Source organism: Suncus etruscus, chromosome 14 (assembly GCF_024139225.1).
Source record: "Suncus etruscus isolate mSunEtr1 chromosome 14, mSunEtr1.pri.cur, whole genome shotgun sequence".
NCBI classification, from domain to species: Eukaryota; Metazoa; Chordata; class Mammalia; order Eulipotyphla; family Soricidae; genus Suncus; species Suncus etruscus.
Window position 1 is genome coordinate 37,379,673 of NC_064861.1, and position 26,801 is coordinate 37,406,473.

A 26,801-nucleotide genomic window follows, 5' to 3' on the forward strand; every position below is an offset into this window, starting at 1 on the left:
TCCTGAGTGATATTTGGACCTAATTTCACTTGATGTTTTCATTTTTAGAAAACAAGGTCATTCTTATTTTTCTTCTAGATTTCTGTCATTGATTCTTGAAAGATGACTTTGGGAACTTGGGAAATGATATGACAAAATTTACCAACAGGACGATGAGAAATGATGCTCCCAAATTGAGCATAGCAAGGTCAAAACAGAAAGTACAAGATCTGAGCTATGTAGAGGAGGGACCAAGTTAAAAAAGCATTGGAATGTCGCACTAGCTTCAGGGTGATGGGTCTTGAGATGAACCAGTAAAAAATGCTTGGAATGAGGATAGAGAAAACGTAAAGGACCCTGACTGATTTGGAGCTGGGAGGAAGATTTTTGAATGTCATTTTCTTCCACTAAGCAGTTTTCTCAAAGCAAGTGAAAAAAAAAATCTTTTCGTCTCTCAATTCTTAAGTAACTATTTAATTGATTTTGGCTTAATTTTATTTGTGTTTACAGTTCATATCTAAACAAATGATACTCAAATTTTTTCTATTGATTTTTCAGACAATATTTGTTTACTTTTCTGCTCAATCTTAGAAAGGAATTAACTATAGTTTACAAGAAGCCAATCACCTCTCATATACAAATATGAGCTTTTAAGTGATTTATATTGCCATTTTATCATTACTTGATTTTTACACCACTATTTACTAATGTATTGACTTAACAAAGCAGTTAATTTCTTAGAGGAAATTTATCCTAAACAAAGAATTAATGTCATGATTTAGTTTCATGAGAGGAAGCAGAGTACCAATTTATATCATGCCTCACTATTTACACTAATTTAAATGCTTTACAAATTATGTAGTTTGGGGTCAAGGATCTAACTTGATAATAAGGCTCATAACTTGCACTTATGAGGCCCTGGGTTCACTTCCTGAGGCTACAAAACTATCAAACCAAAAACCAAAATTTTAAATTAAATAGACAACCAATTATTTATTTATTTAGTTAGTTGGTTAGTTTTTGGGCCACCCCTGGTATAGCTCAGGTGTTACTCCTGGCTTTGCATTCAGAAATCACTCCTGGCAGGCTTGGGGGACCATATGGGATGTAAGTAGGTATCAGATCCGAGTCTAGCCCAGGTCAGCTGCATACAAGGCAAATGCCCCACTGCTGTGTCATCACTTCGGCCCAGGCTTAAGCTATTTTAAATCAAATTATTTGTTTCCTGGGAAAAGCGTTTTATATTTAGCTGAAAATTAAAATGTTTTCTTTCAAATGAGTTTTTGCAAAACAGAAACCTGCTATTTGTTGATTTGAGCCAGGCAGCAGTATCAAATCTTATACGGTGTTATTTTAATATAAGACATTAAAAAAAACCCACGCAATTAAACTGAGGAGTATGCTACACTTTCCTTGCTTGAAAGCTAAGCCTTTTGGAAGCCAAGTAGTTCTATTCATGAGACCATGGCTCAGGAACCTTGTCAATGTATCGTGATGCATTTATAAGACTGCTTTTACAATATTTAATGTAACTTTCTCTCTCTGAATGAAAAATCATTTGAACTATTTTGCTCTAAATAGTGATCTACCTGAGGAGAAACAGGAATTTGTTACAAGTAAAGTACAATCAGGATCTTCTCAGTTTTGACTTTCAAAATTTAGTTAAGCCATGTGCTGTTGACCATATTTCCTACAAATGGTCATAGACATGCTTAGATTCACATGCTCTTCAGAATTGTTAATTTACTTATACACCCATAACTTCAACATTGGATGTGAGGTGTGCGGCTTTATTTCCCCTTCCCTAGAATCTGAAAAAGCCTTAGAAACTTCTCTTTTTATGTTTATTTATTTATTTATTAGTTTGGGGGCCACACCCAGTGATACTCAGGGGTTACTCCTGACTATGTGCTCAGAAATAGCTCCTGGCTCGGGAACCATATGGGATGCCAAGGTTCGAACCCAGTTCATCCTGGGCAGCCGTGTGCAAGTCAAACGTCCTACCACTGTGCTATTGCCCCAGCCCCCACCTTTTATTGTTAATAATAAATAATTCATTTACTTCTACATCAATGTATAAATGAGTTGAAATATGCAGCTTGATTTTATAGGTCACTGTAAAGGTACAATCACGTTGCAGAAATTTCCATATGCTTTTTAAAAAAGAAACTAAATCTTCCAAGATTCCAAATTTAGAGCAATGAATAAACTGAAGTACAATAAACTATTAGGATTAGTAGAGCTCTGCTTCAGTTCATTTCCTCCCCCCCCCCGCCATTTCTCTTTACTGCACTGTTTTTTCCTGATAACTTTATATTCAAACAAGATGTTAAAATGTCTCTGACAACTAAAGGCAATTGTGAATGCAGGTGCTTTTTAGAACTATCTGGCAAGTTTTCTCTGAAAACCTCAAACTATTCGTTAAATGTAAGCTGCAGTTGAGAATACCAAAGGGATCTGTTTTCCTATACAGAATAGAGTCCTGCCTCCCCCCTCTTTGGGGGGACCTTTTTTGCAGTGCTCAGGAATCCTAGCCCACTTCCAGCATTCCTCACCCAACATGGAAGGTGGTTCAGTGCTAGAGTTTAAAGGTTATATAGCTGCTCAGGCTTTACAGTGCAGGGAAACGCCAGAGCAACCCAGTAAAGCTTAAAGGGTTCTCTGGGGTCATGTCTGTCAGTACTTCGAGGTCAAGTGGTAAAAAAGGAGTTTGAACTCCTTTTGGTCTGACACAACTTTGCCTGAACCCCTGACTACTGAGCTATCTTTCTCCCAGCACCCACTCACCCTCACCATATCCTCTTCTTTAAATTCCCATAGCTGTACTAGTGAGATAGCCATACCTTCCAGGTATTTGGGGCAAATATTGAAAAATAAATGTATAGGTGGTGGTGGTGATGAGGACAGTATAATCCTGAAAAAAGTGCAAATTGTAAGTCTGGTACTGTTAAATTAAGAGCAGAATCTTTAAGCTCAGCTTTTACAAACACAGTTTCTCTTCCTATTGATTGAGATTTAAGGACTGTGGCTAAGTCTCCTTTATATCATGGATATGGCTACTTTCTCTCTCTCTCTCTCTCTCTCTCTCTCTCTCTCTCTCTCTCTCTCTCTCTCTCTCTCTCTCTCTCTCTCTCTCTCTCTCTCTCTCTCTCTCTCTCTCTCTCTCTCTCTCTCTCTGGTTTTTGGTCACACCTGGCAGTGCTCAGAGGTTATTTCTGGCTCTATGCTCAGAAATCACTCCTAGCAGGCACATGGGACCATATGGGATGCTGGGATTCAAACCACTGTCCTTCTGCATGCAAGGCAAATGCCCTACCTCCATGCTATCTCTCTGGTCCCTCTTTTTCTCTTCCTGTTTTGGTTTGGTTTGTTTGTATGGCAGCCTTTTGCATTTTATGACTAGCAGCTGAGCCTCAGTATTTATATTCATCAAGTTAGGCTTGTTGATACTGCAACTTTATGACTAAGTCAACACCCACCTCCATTCCCCCACCCCATCCTGGTGTCCCAGAAACTCTCCCTTCAAACATTTCCTCTCTTTCAAGCATCCTATGCACAGATGGGGCTGGATCTGCAGCCTCAGAGTAGGCTATTATGCTTCCAAGGAGCCTTAACCTTTCCTTGACTTCTTTCCCACATCTTCCATTCCTCAGGCAACGAATGGTTGCTTTACAGTCTTTTTTCACCGATTAAACTACTTCTTCTGTTTCATTAGAAAAAATAAATTCTTCCTCCCCTTTTGTGTCTTCTCCGCCTCAAGTATAGGACAGAGATATGGAGACACAATTCTAAGATTGCCTCAGGACTCAAAAATTATCACAGTTGATAACATTTAAAGCTTCCTGTGGATAAAGCAAAGCTGTGGTCATAGACCCCTGCTCACAACAAAAATCTGTCCTAATTAGATATGACCCCTGCATTAATTAGATAAACATGATTTTTGTCCACTGTGCTGAATTGTCATAGATTTTTGCTGGAGCCAGTTTGGCCAGCATGATGTCCATCTTTCTCCCTCCTCTCTTCCTCCTCTGGCGCTCAGCATGAGGTAGGACAGCACAGCACTTACTGCTCTGCTGAGCAGAGTGCAGACTACTCATGAGTCAAGTTTCTCCAATATTGGGTATATCTTGGAGCAAACAACTCTCTTGCTTGAAATTGTGCTGTTCATGGGCATGAACAAATGAGCACATGTTCAAGATTTACTCATGGCTATGTCCTCAGGAATTTCTCCTGGTAGTGCCAGGGGACCATACAGGATGCCAGGGATTGAACTTGGGTGGTCTTATGCAAGGTAAATCCCCTAACTACTGTCCTATTCTTCCTTAGCAAGAGAGCCTTAACTTAAAAGCAAAAACTATTCAACTGAGAATTCAACGCAGTGCTTTGATGAATGTTTTCTCTAATATTTCTTTTTCTCCTCTTCATCCCTACTCTTTCAACTCCTGATTCTTCATTCTCTCTGGCAACATGTGTTACTTTTGCAGTTTTAATTTTGCACTTAATTGTGGATATGCTTTATATTTCTTTTTGGCAATCTCTTTTCTTTCAGAAATTACTATTTTAAAAACTTTTTTTGTGGGGAGCCACTCCAGGTGATTCTCAAGATCACTCCTGGTGAGCTCAGGGAATGCCAGAGCTCTGGCATACCAGAGATCAAACTTGGCTCAGCCATCTGCAAGGCAAGTGTTTTACCCTTTGTATTATTACTTTGGTACCATTTTTCACATCTCTTTGGGATCTAGTTATAAAGCTTTTCTTTAAATTTTCTGTAAATGAGATACACTTAAATGGATTCTGATACTAAATGCAATTTAAATCAAGTGGAATCAAATAATGACCTATGTGAGAAAAACACTGTAAAGTATTTATATTGCTTTTTAATTTGGTTATATTAAAAGTAAGTTTAAAAGGCAGAAAAGATAAAATATAAAACCTGATTTAAGTTAGAAATTAAGATCAATACTGAAGAAGTGAAAGGAACTGTTATGCTGAGGAGTAAATTACCTCTGTTACTTATAAAAAAGTAAATAATTGGTCTGAAAGAGACATGTTAAATCATGTCTTTTTCTTTGGGTGGAAGGCATACATCATGGTGCTCAGGACTTATTCCTTGTTCTGTGCTCAAGAAGTACTCCTGATGGAACTCAGTGGACCATATTGGATGCCAGGATCAGATCCAGGTAAACTTCATTCAAGACTAATTACCCACTCTTGTACTAGCTCTCCAGTCCCAGAGTCTCTTTAAAAGGGCCCTGAAAGTTAAATTCTATGAATTCTTCAAGTCATTTATAACGCTAATGTTTGATATTTATTATTAGAACTATAATTCTAAAAATAATCATACAGGGAAAAAAGATATAGTTCAAGTGAGAGAATATATAACATGTTTGAGATCTTGGTTTTCACCAAATATTGCTCAGGTATTGCTCAGGGGTCATTCCTGATGGGTTTAGGGGACCATAAAGAATGCTGGAGATTGAACCTGGGTTGGTAGCATGTGAGGGAAATGCCTTGCCCATTATGTTTTGCTCCTGGCTGTTTGAGATCTTGAGTTCAAGCCTCAGTATTGAATAGCTTTCTCTTCAATTTTAGCCCCCATATATTTTAGGTGCAGCTCTGGTGGCCTTTTGAGCATGGGCAGGCCTAAATGCTGAACTGTCAAGCCTGAACTATCAGCCAAATATCATACTGCCCTACTGTTAGGTTATACCTTATTTTTACCTAAAGCAAAGATCATCCCTGGTTCCTTTGTATATTTGTTTACAACTTGGATTTACCCCAAAACAGAGATTGTCTTACTTGTAAATCCAGGTGGGACTGGCTCAGGAAGACCTGAGCTATCTGTCCTTACTGTCTCATCCAGGGTGTGCGTCTCTAAACTCAGTAAAAAAAAAAAAAAGGTAGTCTGGCAGGCAGCTGGCTCTCCACACAAGGTAGAAGACTGCCAGACTACACGTGTTTCACCCTCAGCCTGTTTTGGATTATTTCATGTGTGACCCTGATTCAGATTTGTTCACCTGGGCTTGGAGATATGGTGTGTGGGGTGATTTACACCTTACCACCCTTCTAGCTCTGCTGGGAATGTCTGCCCCCTATACAAAAAAAAAATTAAAAACTAAAATGATAATGCCAGTCTAGTTGCCTGATATTACTCCTCCTTCTTATAATATGTATATTACCTAAATATTAAGCTAAGTGACAAATAATTAGTAATATAATAGAATGTGATTAATGACAGCTTGGTCAAGGATAAATTGCACCTGCCAGTGATCCTGCCTGCTTCAGAGGTGGTCCCGACGTACACACACTGATTCCTTCTGGTTTCTGCAGGGAGTCAAAAGGGTGCAGAAGCCATCTTGGGTCATGCTGTTTTCAGCTGCCTGAGACTGGATTTCATCAGCGTTCCTGCTGGTGTTCCTGCCTGCTTCAGAGGTGGGTTGGGACATACACACACTGATTCCTGCTTGTTTCTGCTAGGAGTCAGAAGGGTACAGAAACCATCTTGGGCCATGAGGTTTCCAGTTGCCTGAGACTGGATTTCATCATCGTTTCTGCCAGTGATCCTGCCTGCTTCAGAGGTGGGTCTGGACGTACACACACTGATTCCTGCTGGTTTCTCCTGGGAGTCAGAAGGGTGTAGAAGCCATCTTGGGCCATGGTGTTTCCAGCCGCCTGAGACTGGATTTCATCAGGGTTAATGCCTACGATCCTCCCTGCTACAGAGAGTTCTTGACTGGCTCCACCCTCCTGCTGTGCCTTGGATGACCCTGAGGACTTGAAGGGAACTCTTTGCTTTGCTTGTCTGTCTTTCCTGAATACTTGAAGCTCTCCTAAGAGGCCTAGGAAGTGCACCCCCCAAACAAAATGTCAGAGGCCGCAGAAGAGGGTGCTCTGCTTCACTTCGCGGCCATGCACTCTTTCTAAACAATGAACCCCATCACAACAAGCAGAAAAAAATCACACTACAAGCGTGACAATGGGGAAACCTTGCAGGCAAACACCAGGCACAAAGAATAAAGATGATAGCTCTGATGACCTAAAAAATTCCAACCATCTGATTAACCTCTCAGATAAGGACTTTGGAATAGAAATATGGAAGATGTCCATAGAACTCAAAAAAAGCATAGATTGATCTGAACAGAACACAAAGACAGAAATCAGAAAACTCCAAACTGAAATAACAAATCTGAAAACACGGTAGCTCAACTGAAAAACTCAGTGGATGGCCTCTCCAGTAGGGTAACAGTAGCTGAGGACAGAATCAATGTGCTGGAAAATGAGATGCAAAAAAACCTCAACACAACAGAAGAAATTGGAAAAGAACCTTAAGACAAATGATCAGGCAATAGAAAAAGTACTCAAGGAATGCAAAAAGTTGAAAATAGAAATCTTTGATAAACTCAACAGAAACAACATAAGAATCATTGGAGTTCCAGAGGCCCAGGTAAGAGATCCTTAGGAAGAATCAACTGTCAAAGACATCATCAAAGAGATACTCCCAGAGTTAAAGACTACATGCAATCAAATCCTGCATGCCTGAAGGGTACCAGCTAAAAGAGACTTGAAGAAAAACACCCCAAGACACATCCTCGTTACAATGACAAATCCCACAGATAGAGATAGAATACTGAAAGCAGCAAGATCAAAAAGGGGCATTACATTCAAAGAAGCATCTCTAAGATTTACAGCAGACATGTCACAAGAAACTCTCAAGGCCAGAAGACAGTGGTGGGATATTGTGACAAGACTGAATGAAATGAATGCCTCACCAAGAATACTGCACCCAGCCCAACTTACATTCAGGTTTGAAGGAAGAATACATAGCTTCATGAATAAACAACAGCTCAGAAATTTCACAGATGAAAAACCAGCCTTAAAGGAAAAACTGACAGGTCTACTTTAAGACAAGAGAGACCAACAAACACAGCAAACTTATCTACAAAAATGACATTAAATCCTATGACAATCATCTCTCTCAATGTCAATGGACTAAATTCACCGATTAAAAGACACAGAGTGGCAAAATGGGTCAAAAAGATGAATCCAACCTTCTGCTGCCTACAAGAAACACATCTGACTAGTCAGAACAAACATAGACTCAAAATAAAAGTCTGGAGGAAAATCATTCAAGCAAACAACACCCTTAAAAAAGCTGGGGAGGCCATATTAATATCTGATGACACCAACTTTATACTCAGAAAAGTGGTAAGGGACAAAGATGGACACTTTGTACTAATCAAGGAATATGTGCAACAGGAAGAAATCAGACTATTAAACACCTATGCACCCAATGAGAGATCAGCAAATTATCTAATACAATTATTGACAAATCTCAAAGAAGATATCAATAATAACACAATAATTGTGGGAGACCTCAACACGGCCCTGTCAACACTTAATAGGTCAACCAGACTGAAACCCAATAAAAACATACTAGCCCTGAAAAGTGAAATGGAAGAAAAAGGATTAATAAACATATATAGGACATTCCACCCCAAAGAACCTGGATACACTTTCTTCTCCAGTGTACATGGGTCATTCTCCAGGATAGACCACATGCTGACACATAAAGCATACCTTTATAAAATCAAGAGGATAGAAATCTTGCAGGCTACCTTTGCTGACCACAAAGCTCTGAAATTAGATGTGAACTACAAAGGGACACAGAAGAAAAACTTTAATAATAGGAAATTAAACAGCCTGATACTAAACAACAAGTGGGTCTGAGATGAAATCAAAGAGAAAATCAAAACGTTCCTGGAAACAAATGATAATGAAGACACAAACTGCCAGAATCTATGGGACAGAACAAAAGTGATCCTAGAAGAAAATTTATAGCTTTGCAAGCACAAATCAGGAAGGAAGAAGGGGCATACCCGAATAACTTAATGATGCAGCTCACAAAATTAGAAAATGACCAACAAAAGGAACCAAAAATAGGGAGACAGAAGAAAATAACAAAGCTGAAAGCAGAAATCAATGAAGTGGAAACACAAAAAGCAATCCGAAAAATCAACAAAAGCAGAAGTTGACTCTTTGAAAAAATAAACAAGATTGATAGACCATTGCAAAATTCACAAAGAGAGAAACCTGATAATCTGTATTAGAAATGAAAAGGGGGAGATCACAACAGATATTGCAGAAATCCAAAGGGTAATCAGAGACTACTTTGAGAAACTTTATGCTACTAAACATGCGAACCTAGAAGAAATGTATAAATTTCTGGACACTTATAACCTTCCAAGGTTAAGTAAGGAGGATGTAGCATATCTAAACACCCCCATCACTATGGAGGAAATTGAAACTGTAATCAAACAGCTGCCCAAAAAGAAAAGCCCAGGCCCAGATGGATTTATTAATGAATTCTTTCAAACTTTTCAAGAGGAGCTACTACCAATCCTAGCCAGACTCTTCCATGAAATTGAAAAAACGGGAACACTCCCAAACAGCTTTTATGAAGCCAACATCACCTTGATACCAAAACCAGACAGAGATGTTGCCAAAAAAAAAAAAAATTTACAGACCAATATCCCTGATGAATGCAGATGCAAAGATCTTCAACAAAGTCCTGGCAAATAGGATCCAATGCATCATCAAGAAGATCATACACTATGACCAAGTAGGTTTCAACCCAGGAATGCAGGGATGGTTTAACATCCGTAAATCTATCAACATAATACAAAACATCAACAAGAAGAAAAATAAAAATCACATGATCATATCAATAGACACAGAGAAAGCATTTGATAACGTCCAACACCCAGTCTTAATAAAAACTCTCAGCAAGATGGGAATGAAAGGAACCTTTCTCAATCTAGTTAAAGTCATCTACCACGAGCCAATGGCAAATATTATCCTCAATAGAGAAAAACTAAGAGCCTTTCTTCCAAGTTCTGGTACAAGACAAGGCTGTCTGCTCTCAACACTCCTCTTCAACATAGTACTGGAAGTACTTGCTATAGCGATTAGGCAAGAAAAAGATATCAAGGGCATCCAGATACAAAAGGAAGAAGTCAAGCTCTCACTGTTTGCAGATGACATGATACTCTACTTAGAAAACCCTAAAGACTCTACCAAAAAGCTTCTAGAAACAATAGACTTATATAGCAAGGTGGTAGGCTACAAAATTAACACACAGAAATCAATAGCCTTTTTATACACCAATAATGATATGGAAGAGATGGACGTTAAGAAGGCAATCCCATTCACATTAGTGCCACAGAAACTCAAATATCTTGGAGTCAACTTGACCAAAGACGTGAAGGACCTATACAAAGAAAACTATAAAGCCCTGCTCCAAGAAATAAGAGAGGACACACAGAAATGAAAACACATACCCTGCTCATGGATTGGCAGAATTAACATCATTAAAATGGCAATACTCCCCAAAGCATTATACAGATTTAATGCGATCCCCTTAAAAATACCCATGCCAGGGCCCGGAGAGATAGCACAGTGGTGTTTGCCTTGCAAGCAGCCAATCCAGAACCTAAGGTGGTTGGTTCGAATCCCAGTGTCCCATATGGTCCCCTGTGCCTGCCAGGAGCTATTTCTGAGCAGACAGCCAGGAGTAATCCCTGAGCACCGCCAGGTGTGACCCAAAAACCAAAAAAAAAAAAAAAAAATACCCATGCCATTCTTCAAAGAAGCAGATCAAACACTTATGAAGTTCATCTGGAACAATAAACACCCTCGAATAGCTAAAGAACTCCTAGGGAAAAGGCATATGGGTGGCATTACTTTCCCCAACTTTAAATTGTACTACAAAGCAATAGTTATCAAAACAGCATCGTATTGGAATACAGACAGACCCTCAAATCAGTGGAATAGGCTTGAGTTCTCAGAGAACATTCTCCATACATACAAAGGAGCAAGATAAAAGAAGCAGGGTAAACCTCTTCAACAAGTGGTGCTGGGCATAACTGGTTAGCCACTTGCAAAAAAGCAAACATAGTCCCCCAGTTAACACCATGTACAAAGGTAAAATCCAAATGGATTAAAAACCTTGATATCAGACCTGATACCATACAGTATATAGAACAACACGTAGGTAAAACACTCCATGACTTTGAGACTAAAGGCATCATCAGGGAGGAAACTGTACTTTCCAAACAAGTGGAAGCAGAAATAAACAGATGGGAATACATTAAGCTGAGAAGCTTCTGCACCTCAAAAGAAATATTGCCCAGGATACAAGAGCCACCCACTGAGTGGAAGAAACTATTTACCCAATACCCATCAGATAAGGGGCTAATCTCCAAAATATACAGGACGCTGACAGAACTTTACAAGGAAAAAAACATCTAATCCCATCAAAAAATGGGGAGAAGAAATGAACAGACACTTCGATAAAAAAGAAATACAAATGGCTAAAAGGCACGTTAAAAAATGCTCCTCATCACTAATCATCATGGAGATGCAAATCAAAACAAGGATGAGATACCATCTCACACCACAGAGATTGGCACACATCACAAAGAATGAGAACAATCAGTGCTGGCTGTGGAGAGAAAGGAACTCTTATCCACTGCTGGTGGAAATTCCGTCTAGTCCAACCTCTATGGAAAGCGATATGAAGATTCCTCCACAAACTGGAAATTGAGCTCCCATTTGACCCAGCTATTCCACTCCTAAGGATATACCCTAGGAACACAATAATACAATATAAAAACCCCTTCCTCACATCTATATTTATTGGAGCACTATTCACAGTAGCCAGGCTCTGGAAACAACCAAGATGCCCTTCAACAGACGAATGGCTAAAGAAACTGTGGTACATATACACAATGGAATATTATGCAGCCTCAGAAGAGATGAAGTCATAAAATTTTCCTATACATGGATGTACATGGAATCTATCATGCTGAGTGAAATAAGTCAGAGGGAGAGAGAGAGAGAGACTCAGAATAGTCTCACTCATCTATGGGTTTTAAGAAAAATAAAAGTCATTTTTGCGTCAATCCTGAGACAATGAGAGGAGAGCTGGAACTTCCAGCTCACTTCATGAAGCTCACCACAAAGAGTGGTGAGTGCAGTTATAGAAATAACTACACTGAGAACTACCATAACCATGTGAATGAATGAGGGAACTGGAAAGCTTGTCTAGAGTACAGGTGGGGGTGGGGTGTGATGGAGGGAGATTTAGGACATTGGTGGTGGGAATGTTGCACTGGTGAAGGGGGGTGTTCTTTACATGACTGAAACCTAATCACAATCATATTTGTAATCATGATGCTTAAATAAATATATTATAAAAAAATCGGCAAAAAACGCATAAAAATAAATCAAACAAAAAACCTGAATAGCACCACAGCATTAAAGACAACAACCAAACAATAACCACAAAAAAATAATGATAAATTGCATATATGATGGTAGCTCCAATATAGCAAGTTGGTGTGCAAGTCTTTACTATTTATGTTTGTTATTATATTTAGTGATATTTGCATAATTATAAAAATTGCCTAATGAATTTCTTTTTTTTAACTTGATTGATTGATTGATTGATTGGTTGGTTTTGGGCCACACTCAGTGTCGCTCAGGGGTTACTCCTGGCTCTACACTCAGAAATCGCCTTTGGCAGGCTAGGGGACCTTATGGGATGCCTGGAATTAAACTGGGTCCCTCCTGGGTCGGCCGCATGCAAGGCAAATGCCCTACTGCTGTATTATCTCTCTGGCTCCTGCCTAATGAATTTCTTAAAGATATTTATATTTTTGAGACAGAACTACTTTTAATCTGTTCTAGATTTTAATACATATTGTAGGGGTTTTGTTTGTTTTGTTTCGTTTTTTGGTTTTAGGGTCACACCTGGTGACGCTCAGGAGTTATTCCTGGCTATGTGCTCAGAAATCGCTCCTGGCTCAAGGGACCATAGAGGACGCCAGAGATCGAACCCAGGTCCGTTCCGGGTCAGCCATGTGCAAGGCAAATGCCCTACCACTTGTACTATAGCTCCAGCCCCTATATTTTTGTATTTAATCATCTCTCAGGAAGTAACCAGCTAACAAATGGGTCGAATTGAAAGTGGAGAGCACTGCATTTGAAAGGGCTGTATTTGAGAGGCAGTCCTTCCTCAGCTATTACAAGGCTGAAAGGCAAAAATTTAGGCCTACAATGTCAGTGTGTAAAACACTTTGTTTTGGGGGTCACACCCAGAGGTGCTCAGGCTTTACCCTAGCTCTGCCATCAGTGCTTACTTGGAGATTGGGAGACCACATAGAATGCCTGAGATTGAAGATTTGGCCTTATGCAAGTCAAATTCCCTAACCATTGTATAATTTCTCTGTCACCGAGTCTGCACACCTTTTTAAGGGAGTTGGAATCTTGCTTATAATAGGAAATCTTCTCATTGTTAAATAGTTACACAAATCAAAATATCAAACATATAGCAGAGGTCATACTATAAAGAATACTAAAAACACTTTGAAAATCAGATAACTATAGACAGTTGGTTAATTAGCAACCTTGGTAATATTCTGTCTAGTTCTAAAATCCTATATATCACCTATATTGGCAACTCTAGGCACATAAGTATTAGCTAGAAGAAGCTATTTATTTATAAAGTGTTTTCTCAAGGACATGATCTTATTTTAGTGTTAAGGATTTATATTAGTTTCCAAAGAGATTTTATTAAAAGAACCCAATGGAGCAGGTGGCTCCATTTAAATTGACTATTCTCAATAACATATCATAGCTAATTATTATATCTATAAAAATTATTTAAAGTGGGACCCAAGAGATAGCACAGCGGTGGGGCATTTGCTTTGCATGCAGCCGACCCAGGATGATGGTGGTTCAAATCCCAGCATCCCTTATGGTTCCCTAAGCCTGCCAGGAGTGATTTCTGTGCACTGAGCTAGGAATAACACCTGAGCACCACCAGGTGTGACCCAAAAACAAAAACAAATTATTTAAGTTAGGACAGAAAGATATAAGCAATAACACTTCTTGTGATTTTGTCAACTTATCCTGTGAAAGGCAGAGCCTGGATTTCCATGTCATGTAAACCTAGACTGTAAATAAATTATTAAAACATATGAACATTTACCTCTGTATAAAATGTTTCTCTTCTCAACTTTATCAAACTCTTAATTTAAAGGCTTTATTTGCACATTTAAATAAGTAAAGTATAGTCATTTATTTAAATCCCTAATAATCAGGGTGGTCTTTACGTAAATACAATTAGAACTTGTGAAATTTGTGTCAGATTTTACTAAAACTGGACAACAATGCTAAGATATCAAAGGAGCACAGTGCTAGTTCAGCTGCTAGTAGAACTATTAGAGCTGGTGAAGACAAAATTAAATTTTTCTCATATCATTTAGGTAGCTTAAATCTGCTCTTTTGTAAGTCAGAAAATCTTTGGTAATCTTCCTTTTCTTCTCTATACAATTCATTTTATTTCTAAAAGTTTAGTTTTTTCCATCTTAAATATTAAATAAACATAATAAAATATTTCTTAATTTAAAGAAAATAGGTCATTATATAACATAAAACCTAGTTAGACATCCAACATTGAAACCTCATATTTTAACATATTTAAATTTGTAAGGTTTAGTCTAGAAATAATTTTTCATTTCTGATTATAAGTGTTTTCCATAAATTATTATATTTTTGACACTGTAATTAGTCTGTATGATATTGAGGTTTGGGAAGAAATCAAAAATTACATTTAGCATTTTCTATAGTACTAATTTATTTAATATTTTTAGGTTATTAGCAGTTAAAGTACTGGTATATCTAGTATATATAAAATATACCATTCTCTTCACTTACTCTTAATTTATTTATATTATTACTTTAAAAAAGAAAGATATGGGCCTGGAGATATAGCACAGCGACGCTTGCCTTGCAAGCAGCCAATCCAGGACCAAAGGTGGTTGGTTCGAATCCCGGTGTCCCATATGGTCCCCCGTGCCTGCCAGGAGCTATTTCTGAGCAGACAGCCAGGAGTAACCCCTGAGCAATGCTGGGTGTGGCCCAAAAACCAAAAAAAAAAAAAAAAAGATATTTTATGTCTTAAGGATAGGTATATGTAAGAGAATATTCTACTCCCTCATCCCCATCCCTGCTTCTCCATCCCAGTTAAAGAGAATTTCTTTAAAATTAAGTATATTGCTAAAAAGTACTTGGTAAACAATAATTTGGGGATCTCTAAAGATATTTGGAGGACACATTTGTATTGAGGTGGACATTCTTGTGCTGTCACTAATCTGAGGGTAATTAGACATGGATTCTCTATGTGTCAAATGCTTCATGCATATTATTTCTAATCTCACAAATACCATATAAAAGTTATGTGACAGCTGAAGAAACTGATATTTAGAGATAGTGAGGAACATTTTTGGGATCTGAACTCAATTCTGCATGTTTACAAGTTCAAATTCTGTTGAATATTTTCAATGCCTCCAAGTATTACATAGTAGTGAGGGTTTTGGGGTCTCAGTCTTCTCATCAGTAAAATATCAGGCTTGGATGAAATGATAAGTGAAGTCTGTTTGACTTCTAACATCTAGACTAATATTTTAGGTCTTTCTGTGGCAGAAAATATGACTCATTTTTAGATAAAACCCACTATGGATGTTTTCAGATACCTCTGGCCTTGTCTGAGATTTTCAAACAGGATGTTGACAGATACACTTAATATTAATCTTGTCTTCTGTGTTAATTGGATTCCTTCCAAGTCTTTGTACTCTTAACAATGGTGACCATTATTTTCTCTGTTCTTGTATTTCCATGTCAACCTTCCTTAGAATACTATTTTCTCTCCCTAAGTCTGTGTCATGGGTTTATAGTCGACCAAAATCTTGTTTTGAAGGCTTTATTTGCACATTTGAATAAGTGTAATACAAATTTATTTATTTAAATCCCTAATAATTGGGGTGGTCTTTATATAAGTACAATTATAATTTGTAAAATTGTGTCACATATTACTAAAACTGGACAACAATGCTAACATAGCAGAAGAGCACAGTGCTAATTCAATTGCTAGTTGAACCATTAGAACTCATGAAGACAAATTAAATTTTTCTCCAAATCATTTAGGTAGATGAACTCTGCAAATACAGTTTCATGTACTTCTGATTATCATTGGAAATTTTTGAATTAACATATTATTATAAGGCATTTGGAAATCTAAGCTACAATGAATATCAATATTTTATTTTATTAAAATTTTTTTATTGAGACCAATGTGAATTACAAGTTTTTCACAGTTGTGCTCCAGGCACAGAGTGATAGTGAATTAGGGTCCTTTCCACCACCAGTGTTGAGCTATCTCCACCATAGTTTGCAGCAGCATCCATACCTCCACACTGAGTACCTGACCTGCTAGTATAACAGGTCTATTTTTGTGTATAGCTTGTTATCATTTGGGACTCTTGATTCTCTGCACTGTATTCCCAACTCTGTGAGAACGAGTCTGAATTAGGGTCACTCATGAAATAATCTAGACCAGGCTGAGGATAAAGCACGTGTAGTCTGTCAATGCTCTACCTCATATCCAATGCTAGCTGCTTGCCAGAACTGTTTTTATTGAGTACAGAGACCACGCCCCCAGGTGAGGGCATAAGAATAGGGTAGGGCAGATAGCTCAAACTATCCTGAGTCTGTCTCATCCAGATTTACATATAAGACAATCTTTGTTTTGGGAAAAACCAAGTTGTAAACAAATTTAAAGAAACCAGGGATGATCTTTGTTTTGGGTAAAATAAGGCATAACCTAACAGAAGTGGTACCATGGCCTATGGTGAAGAAGATAAAGACTGTATTTGATGCAGTGTTAGGTTGAAAGGTTAGATAAACAGAAAAGTCATAATGGTCAAATAAAAATATATAAATCTGTAATTAATGGAGGATAATTGGAGGAAGATACAAATTTAAGAAATATTAGATTACTAATAATATTAAGTCACTGGTCTGAATTAAACAATCCAGGAATAAATGGAATATCAAGAAAAGAAGGATATTTGATATAACCCCTGAAGGTCATCCGAGGTTCTATGAAGTAGAGTGAAATTAATTTGAGAAGAAAAAAACCAGGACTGTGTGACTTTACAAATATTGAGAGTGTCAAACAAAAATAGCCATTGTGTTTTTGTTAAGTAATGATTTAAAGAGGAACAAAAGTTTTCAAAAGTTTCTAGTGAATCTGACATCATATGACTTGTTAAAAATTTTTTTTAAAAATATCTTTATTTAAGCACCATCATTACAAATAGTTGGTAATTGAGTTTTTGTTATAAAAAAAAGAACACTCACCCCCTTCACCTGTGCAACAGACCTGTTAAAACTTTGATGGGAGCGCTGATAGTTAAAGACTACCAGATGGTATTTATGTATGAAGATCATGTCTGAAATAGATTAAACACAAATAGGGATGTGAGGAAGTGAAGACTGTCCGAGGGGTTGTTTTACCTTAGAATAAAAGTGTATCCAAGGTATTGAATGATGAGGAATCAAAGAAAGTTTCTGCAGCAATATATCATGCCAACATAATCCTATGCAGAGAGGAATGATTTAGTAAAGAGGAATACCTGATGCAAGTATGAGACTGTAATTAAGTGACTTACCTGGGAAGGTGAGAAGCCTGAGGGCTGGAGCTCTAGTAGGAGGATAGAACTTTGAGTAGGTGCAGGAACACTTTTCTCCACTGGTAACAGGGAGCAACAAGAACACAGGTGATGATATGTATCAAGAATTTAGATATGGGAGTGGTTGACAACCTTTATATTCTCAGTGAATTAGGTGAGGTCATTTTCTAGATGTAAGTGTGGAGGAGGGAAGGAGAGTTTTAGAAAAAACATGAGGATACAGATCCTCACAGAATAAGAAAACAACACTTGGGTGGGTGAGGGGAAAATTCAGTGTGGTTTTTTTTTTTTTTTCTTCTTTTTTTTTCTTTTTTTTTGCACTGAGTTAAATGCTCATCTCATGTTGATAATGCCAACAAAAAAATGAAGCCAGTTTTTCAAGTTTTGTTGTTTTGATAGCAAGAGTAGAGAACAGAGATAGAAGACTTTCACCAGCTATTTTGTCAAGCGGATGTTAAGTGACTTGTGAAGTGATTAAGAGAAGAAATATGGGAGTATAAAAGGAAATTTTAAGAAATCTAGAAAGATATGTTGAGGTCAGTTCAAAAAGAGCTCTGATAGTCAATCGATTTCATAGGCATTAGAACTTCAGGCAAGTAAGGAACTTGCCAATAAAAGTAAGATGATCAAGACTGATTATACATCTGTACTGTAAGAGTACTAAAGTAGTTAAAGAAAATAATCATCTGTGATGGACCTAGATTTAGGTAATCATAATATAATTTAGTTACCTAAAAAGTCTAAACCAAGTAACCATAGACATAAGCCATATCGTTGAAGGTTAAATTCCCACGATATCTTACTATTTGTTGGAATCAGAACCAATATAATGTATGGAATATCAGGCCACAGAGAAAACAATTCTAAGGGCTGGACTAAAATTAGAAAGGATATTATCCAATGCACTGAGGAAAGTATTTATAAATGACAGAAGGAGCACTCAAGATACATATTCAAATAAATGATAGTAAATATTGGATTCAAATAATTAAGGGGGCTATAACTGATAGTACAGTGATTATGGTACTAGCCAGGACATTCTCTGAACACCACCAGGAGTGAGTTCCTAAGTGCAGAGCCTTCAGTTGTAACCTCTGAGCATTGCCAATACAAAACAAAGAAAATAACTAATCATAGAGTTGTTGGCCAGAAATGAAGTCAGAGAAGGTTAGAAACAGTTCGAGAATTGGATGGCAGTAGGGTCAGAGTGGTTCAAGGCAAGAGTGATGACCAACACAAGGATGTTGGGACTAGTCCAAGTGCTTAGTCACACGGGTCAAGGTGTGCACTATATCTCTTCAGATACAATACAAAGCCTTAAAGTAACTAAGTAGAAAAGCACTTTGTAGGACATTCTCAGTAGTTGCATGTGACTCAAACATATCAATTAGGTTTGAATTTTATCCATTTCATATGAATTTGATTTTTCCGTATAATTGTAATTGTATTTATTTATTTATTTATTTTTTGCCACACCCTGTGACACTCTGGGGTAGTTACTCCTGGCTATGCACTCAGAAATGCTCCTGGCTCGGGGGACCATATGGGATGCCGGGCATCGAACCAGGTCTGTCCTGGATTTGCCACATGCAAGGCAAATGCCCTACCGCTGTGCTATCACTCCAACTCCTGTAATTATAATTTATTTTGTTTTAGTTTTGTTTTTGGGTCACACCCGGTGGTGCTCAGGGTTTACTCCTGACTTTGTGCTCAGAAATCGTTCCTGGCTGGCTCAGGGGACCATATGGGGTGCCAGGATTTGAACCACTGTCTGTCCTGGGTTGGCTGCTTGCAAGGCAAATGCTCTACCTCTGTGCTATCTCTCCAGCCTCTTATAATTGTAATTTTTATTTCTCTTCCTTTGATTGACATTCAGTCAAGATTTTCCACTCTGAATTTTTTTAAGCACAAAATAATGTTTAATAGAAGTGTGTATGAAACTTAAAAATTATAAAATTTTCATCAGAATAGAAATATGCTTATGATATAGAATAAAAATAAAATAACTTATTTTATTTATTTGGGGAAAGGATTGGGCCACACCCAATGACGCTCAGGGGTTCCTCCTGGCTATGCGCTCAGAAATCGCTCCTGGCTTGGGGGGGGGGGGCCATATGGGACGTCAGGGATCGAACCAAGGTCTGTCCTGGGTCAGCCACGTACAAAGCAAGAACCCTACCACTGCGCTACAGCTCTGGCCCCAAAATCACTTATTTTAAAAAAGGATAAAATGGGGCCAGAGCAATGACGCAAGCGGTAAGGCATCTGCCTTGCCCACGCTAGCCTAGGACAGACAGTGGTTTGATACCCCGTGTTCCATTGGTCCCCCCCACAAGCCAGGAGCGATTTCTGGGAGCATAGCCAGGAGTAATCCCTGGGCATCACTGGGTATGGCCCCAAACCCAAAAACCAAATAAATAAATAAATATAATAAATAAAAAAGGATAAAATATGGGGCTGGAGCAGTAAGTACAGTGAATAGGACATTTGTCTTGCAATGTGGCCCACCCACATTTTTTTTTAACTTTAAACTCCAGCACCCCTTCTTGTTCTCAGAACTCTCTAGGAGTGATTCCCTAAGTCAGGTATACTCTCTGAATACTGCAGAATGTGCCCTCCTTCATCAAAAAATGACAAAACAAAACTTTAAGGCCTTAGAAACAAAACAAAATGTTGAAATACATATTAATTATAGAGTCCTGGATGGAGGTGGATGATGGTGAGATGGATGGATGGTGAGGCCTTTCTCTGCCCGCCCAGGTCAAGTGCCTGCAATCCCTACCAGCCGGTGGGTCTGAGGGTTCAGGATAGCCACGAGGAATTGATCTACAGGCTCTCAGGTTTCAGGAGACACGAAGCTTTATTAATAATAGACCCTAGACACCTAGGCTAACCTTTTAAGCAGCCTATTTCAGCTGCCTTGCCATCGCAACTTGTTTCTTCTCCCTCCATCCTGCTTCTTCTTCCATCTCCAGCTGAATCCCCTTGCAACCTTGAGGCAATCCTTTTGTTACCTTCCAAAGACCCCTCCCAGAAATGCGCTGGTCTTACCATCAGGTAAGGTTACACAGGAAGATGGGGGATGTGGTGACACAAAACAAAAAGATAAAAGGTTTATTTATTGCCTTGAAGGAATTTAATATTTTAAAGCAGTTTATTGATTAATTGGTTTTTGGGCCACACCTGGTGATGCTCAGGGGTTACTCTTAGCTCTGTGCTCAAAAATCGCTTGTGGCAAGCTTGGGGGACCATATGGGATGCCAGGAATCAAACCCAGCTCTGTCCCAGGTCAGCCACATGTAGGCATGTGCTGCCTCTGTGCTATCTCTTGGGCCCCCAACTGATTTACTTTAGATAATAAAATATTTATGTTTTCTTTAGAAACATTTTAAATAAAGCACACATTTTTTGGTTTGTTTTGGACCCACAACTGGAGATGCTCAGCCTTATTCCTGACACTGCACTCAGGGACCCACAACTGGAGATGCTCAGCCTTATTCCTGACACTGCACTCAGGGATCACTCTTAGCAGGTACTGAAGGACCACAGAATGTCAGAGATGGAACCCAGGTTAGCGCATGTATTTAAAGCCTTACCATCTATACATCTCTCAAGCCTGTCTTTAGAATATAAATAAGAGTGTTCATCAACATCTACTAATGGGAAAGGAAAAAAAATGTAAACTTTAAGGTAGCTTTTACTTAAGAATTTCTTTAAGAATTTATTCTTAAGTAATTTTTTAGCATTTTGATATTACCTTATTGGCAAAGAACTTAAGGAACTTCGTTTTGTTTGCCAATATTTCTACAAACACAGCTATTTTTTTTTAGAACTCAGTTGAATAAATAACTTTTTTGACTTAAAATCAAAAGCAACCACAAAAGATGCACATCCATTTAAAATTTTAGTTACTGAGTTTTGTGACTTATAAGAAAAGAATGGGGCCGGGCGGTGGCGCTAGAGGTAAGGTGCCTGCCTTGCCTTGCTAGTCTTGTAAGGACCACGGTTCGATCCCCCGGCGTCCCATATGGTCCCCCCAAGCCAGGAGCAACTTCTGAGCGCATAGCCAGGAGTAACTCCTGAGTGTTACCGGGTGTGGCCCAAAAACCAAAAAAAAAAAAAAAAAAAAAAGATTATGTCTATGAAAAGGAAAAATATAATAATCACATTAATCTGAAAATGATTATAGACTGTAGGTAGATTATAGATGGCCAATTTTAATAAAAATCTATTTTTCTGATACAACAATGAAAGAAATAATGATTTTCACTGTCAAATTAGTTAATGGGCCTTATATTTCCCCTCAATACCCCTTGACAATGTCTTGGATATGTCTTGTGATGTTGATTTCTTGCTACTAATCTTTGTTTCTAAAACCTGAAGATGATTAGCTGCTAAAATTGATGTTAAAGTCAATTATATAAATGCGATATTTGCACTGTTTGATGTTGTCAGAGTTCGAGTTGACACCTAGTAATGAGAGTCAAAGACCACATCAGATAATGCAAGGTGCAAAAGGGAGTTTATTTGGTTAACCAACGTCCGAGTCTCATCCTACTAGGGGAGCCTTGGCAAGAAACCCAAGTCCAATCTTCAAGCAGTTTATATAGAAATTACAAGCATTAACAGAATATTAAGAGAACAATCATTTCATTGTCTAGTTGTCTTAATTAATCACTGATTTTTCTGGCTCAAGTGTGGTTGTCTAGGGATACTATAATTTGAACCCTAGTTGTCGGGTCCGGGGGCAGGGAGGATCTCTTATATAGAACTTGGTTGTCAGGGGGATACTCTAATTCAGACCCTGGCTTTCAAGGGTTACTCTGATTCAAACTTTTGGTTGTTAGGGAGCCTTTTTCTAAGCTCACTCAACCCCTACTTCCTTATTCCTGGAAGGAACCAAACCAACTTTGGTTTTATTTCTGAGTTAACTCTTTCTCTGCTTTCAATTAGGAGTGGAAAAGTACACTTGGGTTCTAACTTGTCTTAGTCTAAAGTTTCTTATTATGGATTTAAAGGGAGAATCTTGGTCCTTACAATGCAATCTTGTTTGAACTAATTAAGTAGCATAAGAATATATATAAGAACATCCTGATTTCAAATATTTTGGCAACTGAGAATAAATATTAAAAACAGTGAAGTGGTGTTCTAATCCTTAGTTTTAATAATGTAAATGTGATATTAAAAGTTTAAAACAAAAGCATTTTAAGAGATTATCATATTAAAATTCTAGTCAATATTTTAAAAATAGCAGATAAAACTATGGGAGTTAATTAATATTTATTTAAAAATGAAATTGAATAGTGTCTGGTTGTGGCATACTTTGTAAAATCAAAATCTTGAAAATTAACTATATGCTGTCATTAAAATATTTGCTTAATTTACTTAGCAACCAGGATAAAACCAGAGATTTGGGCACTGAACTAATGTTTAAATGACATATTCAATTTATTTATTTATTTATTTATTTACTTATTTCTCTTTGGTCACACCTGCTGGTATTCAGGGATTATTCCTGCTCAGGACTCAGGTCCCAGTTTGCTCGGGGACCATATGTGGTGCCAGTGATCAAAATTGGTATCATACTAACTCTGAAGTAGTCAATTTAAAGGACCATTGAAATTGTTACTCTGGTCACTGGGAGAAGAGGTTGGAGTAGACTGTCAAATAAATTGACATATTATGGGTCACCTTAAATGATGAGTCTTTTACTCAAAGTTAAACTGCTATTAAATATAGGCAAGTTTGATACCAGTTAGAGGGGGAAATAAGGGAGGCGTCAAGTCCAAACAGGTCCAAGACTACTAAGTAGTAGGTTAGATACAGAGGGGACCACACACTCTAGTCACCCTGGGGGTGAGGGAAAAAGAAATGGGAGGGAAAACAAAAACGGAGGAATAGGGAGGACAATTTGGTGATGGGAATCCTCCCTGATTTTATGTAAATATGTACCTAAAATATTATTGTCAACAATATGTAAGCCACTGTGATCAAAATAAAAATTATATTAAAAAAAGGGGCCGGAGAGATAGCATGGAGGTAAGGCGTTTGCCTTTCATGCAGAAGGTCATCGGTTCGAATCCCGGCGTCCCATATGGTCCCCCGTGCCTGCCAGGAGCAATTTCTGAGCACGGAGCCAGGAATAACCCCTGAGCACTGCTGGGTGTGACCCAAAAACCACAAAAAAAAAATTATATTAAAAAAAAAGTTACGACATCACATTTTATTATATATTTAAAACTTTAAAAATGAAAGGAGTACTGGATTTTATGGAACTAACTTTTAACCTTTTTTGTTTGTTTGTTTGTTTTGTTTTTGGTCCACCTCTGGTGGCACTCAGTGGTTACTCCTGGCTATGCGCTCAGAAATCACTCCTGGCTTGGGGGACCATATAGAATGCCAGATCAAACCCATGTTCGTCCTGGATCGGCCGAGTGCAAGACAAGCACCACAGCCCTGTGCTATTGCTCCAGCCCCTAATTTTTAAACTTTCACTGGGTTTTACAAGTGCTTGTTTTTTCTGTGAGGACTGAAAATTCTTGTTTTCTTTCATTTATGAAAGTATCTTTCCACCATTTCTCTTACATCTTTTTATTTCTATGTCCACAGAAGAGATTCACCTTTTGGAGTTACTGTTGAAAGCTTATAACAATGCAAGTTCAGTTTGTAATAGTAGTGGTTCTCTCTTTTATTTGCTATATTATTTGTTTGTTTTTTTTGTATGGGGCCACACCTAGCTATGCTCTGGGATCATTCTGGGCAATGCTCAAGGAACCATATGTGTTGCTGGGATTCAAACCCTGATTAGCGGTGTACAAGGCAAGCACCTTACCCATTGTATATCTCCGTTAAATTTTAAAAAGCCTCAATTTTTTCCCAAAAATTCACAGCAGAACATTAAATAAATCAATGAAAAAATTTTCATGCAGAAGTTTTTATTCTAATCAAGAAGAATGCTGAAAGTAAAGGTAGCCTGTCTAAGCTAATTTTGTTAATTAGATATTCTAACAAAGCCCCTAGATTGAAAGGATAGCTTGGAGCAGTACCTAGAGGTCTTATTGGAAAAATCCTTGGGACCCAAGTAATAATACTGAGAGTAGGTTACTTGCCTTGTGCATCAACTGGGTCTCCTGAGTGACTTTCTCTGTCAATTTGTGGAATTAATTAAAGTCACTGTAGAAAAGTAGTTTTGCTACTTTCTTGTAGGCACTGATGCTTATGCAGTTGAATTAGTATATTTCTCCTGGACCCAAGTACATTATTAGCAATCAGAAAAGATGTTCCTTTTACATTTACTTGTTGCTTTTTAGTTATATGTTCTTCATCAGTTATCAAAGTATGGTTTTATTTGAGGAATTTATAGGCATATGAGTTTTGTTCACGACAATGTATTTTTGTTGTTGTTGGTATTGTCTTTGTTGGTATTGTCTGTAAATCTAAGGATGTACTATTCCCTGCTCTGTTCTCAGGACTTCTGGCCATAGGAGGGAATGAAACACAGTGCCTGGAGACGGTACCTAGATCAAACTGAGCCCAGATTTTCCACATTAAAAGCATGCACTCAGCCTCTTCAGCTATCTCTCTGACCCAAGACAATGTGTCTTTTAAAACAAATATTTTAACTACATACAGGGACACATATGTATTATATACATTAGTACGTACATCAGTATGTCAGACACTATCTCACTGACAAGAAAAAACAAAATGCCTGCACCTTCAAACAGAATGCACACACTTGTCTTATTCTATGTATTATTTTTAAATTTTGATTTGTTGAACTCAAGGAATAGTATATGTTTTTGACAACTGGCTGACAATTATTTATGACTTTTATGCTCTCCATTTACAGTAGGCTAACAAATGCATGTCCATCTGCCAGTGTATGAGAAAGGAATGCCACTACTGCTCTGTAAATTTTTTGGAAGGAAGCATCTTTCTTCTCATCTCTTGTCTGGCTTATTTAACAACATTCCCAAAGAGTTCAACCTCTTTTTAGTGATCAGAACATTCTCCATGGCTAAGTAAAAATCTTAGAAATCGATCAAGCTCCAGTTCTCCTGTGACTTATCTGATATTTAGTTGGCACTTGCCCTTTTGTTTAAACTCTCTGGAGACAGGGGTCTGGAGAACTAAAAAAAAAAAAAAATCTGTTCTAAGGATGGACAGAAGGAAGGGAACATAATTTCCTGATAATAGAATAATTCCAAAATTAGTTTAACAAATAAAGGAAGAAGGGGACCTTGACATCACTGGTGCAGCAAGAAAATTCTGGACACTAACCAGAAATTTCAGAATAGGTCTATTTATCCTTTTGTTAATTGTAAGATAGCTATATTTCTAGACTTTCTTTAGAAAAAAGGCCTAAATATGTCATATAAAATGTAGGGAAAGGAAAGAATTTTTACTTTTCAGAGAGATAAAATTTATCTCCAGTGGAATGACTTATTTTTTCCAGTTTAAATGGTTTACTAAAAACAAAGGAGACAGTAAAAGGCACTTTTATTTTTTTCTATAAAGTTAACTCATCTTTTTAATCTGATAAAAATAAAACATATGTGTTAATAATGATACCCCATTTACTATCTTTGTCCCCAAGCCAGGGGCGATTTCTGAGCATATAGCCAGGAGTAACCCCTGAGCATCATGGGTGTGGCCCAAAAACAAAAACAAACAAAGAAGTTAAAATTAGTACTTTGGCAAAAAAAGTAATTCTGGAGTTAGATAAAGTAAGTATATAAAGTTTCTTTCAATATTGAAGAAAAGCTTAACAACCACATCTTATGAGGCAGCCTAAGGAATAGAGATTTGAAAAATTAATAATTTCTACAGGACCCACCATTAAGCCTCTAGAAAAAAATCAAGTCTAGTCTTTTTCTACTCTTCTCTCAATTTTGCTCAAGATTCATTAAAAAAAAAAAAAGGCTCAGTGAGTCAGAAGGCTTGGCTTGGGAAAATGGATGCCCTGATGGATAGTCCAAGGGCCACAGGTAATGGGAGAGAACATATTTCCTCAAAAGAAAATTATGCATCTGTTACCTAAAAAGAGAGAGGAAGCAGTTCTGAGTAGGTAGAATCTCCTCAGATATACCGTTAAACAAAGGCAGCCAAAGAATCATCGTCAATTGTCATTATGCCAGCAAAAGCCCAGATAGATCCAATATCAGAGGCAGCCAAAGCATAGTCCAGAAGCCCTGTGGCTCAGATATTTTTGGCCAGTTTCAAGAG